Below are 3,638 nucleotides of genomic sequence, written 5' to 3'. Positions count from 1 at the left end.
AGGGTCTTGTTCATCTGCAAAAGACATTTACCTCCTTGAACCAGAGGACATGTGTGGCCAATAAACGAGAGGAAAAAAAACAGGAGATACAGTACTTTGAACAAGGCAGTGTCATTTTATAGGATGAGAGCAATGCACGTTCAAGGTTTGGTTTGTATCTAATGTAAGTAAACATACATCACACCATTTTTTTATGTCTCCCATACATTTGTTGTACCTGTATGTTCTTACCTTTTTCTAACATCCTCATAACTATGGGGGCCCTAAGGGTGAAAGTACATAACAGTGGCACATCTTAGTTCATGTCATGTTTCACACTACATTTAAAAAAAAAATGAAAGTTGGTCCGTCTATGCACCATAATCAAACAACATTACTGGAAACGTGAAACCACGACCTGCGCTTTCCATGGTAATTGATGAAGATGAATTACCATGGCATTACCATGCTTTGATCATGTGATTTGAAACCCATCTAGACACAAGAGGGTTATATTGTTTTTAGCCCCTGGTAGGCATGTTTCTGTCAGGCATGTGTTAGGGAAGCCCCCAACGTATACAGGGTCCTTCAGTGCCAACATACAGTATGAACACCTCCTGCTGCAGTGAACCCAGCATTGACTTCCAATCCCCCGATGAGAAATGAATTACTTCCTGCGGAGCTTTCCTGGTGAACTTTTGACAAGAGGCGCAACATCCTGAGTGAACCAAGGAATTCTCAGCAATTCATGAGTCATGAAACTGGTCTTTACTTGCCACTTGTTTGTGGACCAAAAAATCTATTAATTTGCTACTGACGATATTCTCTTTCCTTAAATTACATTTAGTTGATTTTCTTTTTTTACAATGAGTAGGTTAGCGGTCCGTGTTTTTCTCAGCCCCTTAAAGAGTTTCCCTTGGAGGTATGTCTGAAAGCTACAATATGTAACGCTTTGGGGATCCAACAAAACTAACATAGAATGGTGAGTTATAGATCTGTCATTCTCACCGAAAGCAAGTCTAAGAAGCGGTATATCTGTTCTATGTGCGCTATTTCTATGCTTACCGTGTTTAAGTTTTGTTTTTGCATCTTTTACTTTCGGTGTTGTACATCAGCTTCAAACAGCTAACAATACAATATTTTTGGTTATGGAAAATATATTTCACAGCGGTTTAGATGGTACAATGATATTCTACACTACACTTGGTTGTTGTGTCACATACACCAAAATTAGGCAAACTATTTGAATTTTAGCAACCAGGAACAGGCGTAGCGATTTCTGCATAGTGCATCTTTAAATTGCAATTAAGTTCATGCACTTTCTGTATAGTACGTAGGTAGCCGAGGTGAGTTTCCTTTGACCTGAGGTCTGTTTCTCCTTCTTTCCTCCTACTCAATAACTCCTCCTTAACGATGAGTATCAACCCTGAATAGATTTTCAAGGTACTGTTGGAGCCCTTGGAGCACGTTCCAACAGAACTTCTCAAAACTGACCGGCCACTAAGGCTGTATGCAGTGACAGATGGGGAAATAAAGTGAAAACACAACAGTCATCTATCACTTTCTCAGACAAGCTCATACAGGGAGAGAAAGGGACCGTAGGCTAGGGACTTCCCTTCCTGTGGGGTCATGGAAAGCACTGGCTACATCTTAGTAAATTTGCATCCCATGTTCATCGGTCAGTGTATGTCTTAGCTGTGTACAGTAAAATATGTTGAACTCTACACTCAAGACAGTTACACACACATACTGTGCATTCAGAAAGTATTCACACCCCTTGACTTATTCTACATTGTGTTGTGTTACAGCCTGAATTCAAAATGTGTGAAATACACAAATTCCCCAGAATGCCAAAGTGAAAACATGTTTTTAGAAATGTTAGCAAATGTATAAAAACTTAAATACAGACATATCTAATTTACATACACTACAGTTCAAAAGTTTGGGATCACCTGAAAGAAAAGCACATTTTTTGTCCATTAAAATAACATCAGATTGATCAGAAATACAGTGTAGACATAGTTAATGTTGTAAATAACTATTGTAGCTGGAAATGACAGATTTTTTTTAGATGGAATATCTACACAGGCGTACAGAGGTCCATTATCAGCAACCATCATTCCGTTGTTCCAATGGCACATTGGGTTATCCAACTTTATCATTTTAAAAGGCCAATTGATCATTAGAAAACACTTTTGCAATTATGTTAGCACAGATTAAAACTGTTGTTCTGATTAAAGAAGCAAAAAACTGGCCTTCTTTAGAGTAGTTAAGTATCTGGAGCATCAGCATTTGTGAGTTCGATTACAGGCTTAAAATAGACCAGAAACAAAGAACTTTCTTCTGAATCTCGTCAGTCTATTCTTGTTCTGAGAAATGAAGGCTATTCCATGCGAAGAATTGCCATGAAACTGAAGATCTCGTCCAACGCTGTGTATTACTCCCTTCACACAACAGCGCAAACTGGCTCTAACCAGAATAGGAGGAGTGGGATGCCCCAGTAGACAACTGAGCAAGAGGACAAGTACATTAGAGTGTCTAGTTTGAAAAACAGACGTCTCACAAGTCCTCAACTGACGGCTTCATAGTACCCACAAAACACCAATCTCAACGAAAACAGTGAAGAGGCGACTCCGGGATGCAGGCCTTCTAGGCAGAGTTCCTCTGTCCAGTGTCTGTGTTCTTTTGCCCATCTTAATCTTTTCTTTTTATTGGCCAGTCTGAGATATGGCTTTTTCTTTGCAACTCTACCTAAAAGGCCATAGCAAATTGAATACTTACTTTTCATTTTTTATTAATTTGTCAACATTTTGAATTTTGTGTGTAGGAAAAAAAAATTCTAAATCTAAGGCTGTAACAGAACAAAATGTGGAAAAAATCAAGGGCTTTGAATACTTTCTGAAGGCACTGTAGATGCATATTTCTTGTATATTGTTTGTTCTTCCTAAATTGACACATGTAAGAGTAGGCATTGTTCCCCAAAATCACTATAAAAGTGCAACTTTAAATAAAAGAAATCCCTTCTATCTGATCATGATTCTCAAGCTTTTAGAGAAAGCTGATCAAAACTACTAATTCAAGGCTGTAATTGAGAGCAACACAAAATGTCTGAATCTGACGAAAAAAAAGCTGAAAAAATGTAGTTTTCAATGCTTTTTGAGTTACACTGCTTAACGTGAGAATCACATGTATAATTGGTTTTACATGGTGGTAGGGAAATGATTTGCACCCAGTGGAAAATCTGAAGAGCGTTGGGACCACAGAGTATGACTCACTGCCCAGCTATCTTAAAGGGGGGTTAGAAGGATGTCTGACTTAGAGGGGGGGTATAGAGGGACGTCAAAGAGGGGGGATGGCGGGACCTCCCAGTCTTTGAATGCTGGACTCAGACTTGTGTTTACTTTCCAGGCAGTGTAGCCTGGGAGGCTCCAGGAGGGTAACCCATAATGCAGGGCAGAAGAACATGACTCTTCCGGGTTCATTGACTCAGAGACCAGGGTCAGCGCTAAGCTATAGCTAAAGCTAGGTATGTATATACTGTAGGGGTGTCCGTATGCTGCAATATGTGGGATGTATTATAAGCATGAAAACATTGGTAATTACCTTCCAGCTCAAGCTCGAGCCCAGTCTTGTGCTATTCTGACCTCATCACGTAGTTG

Source organism: Oncorhynchus keta, chromosome 34 (assembly GCF_023373465.1).
Source record: "Oncorhynchus keta strain PuntledgeMale-10-30-2019 chromosome 34, Oket_V2, whole genome shotgun sequence".
NCBI lineage: Eukaryota > Metazoa > Chordata > Actinopteri > Salmoniformes > Salmonidae > Oncorhynchus > Oncorhynchus keta.
Note: the sequence above shows the minus strand (reverse complement) of the source record.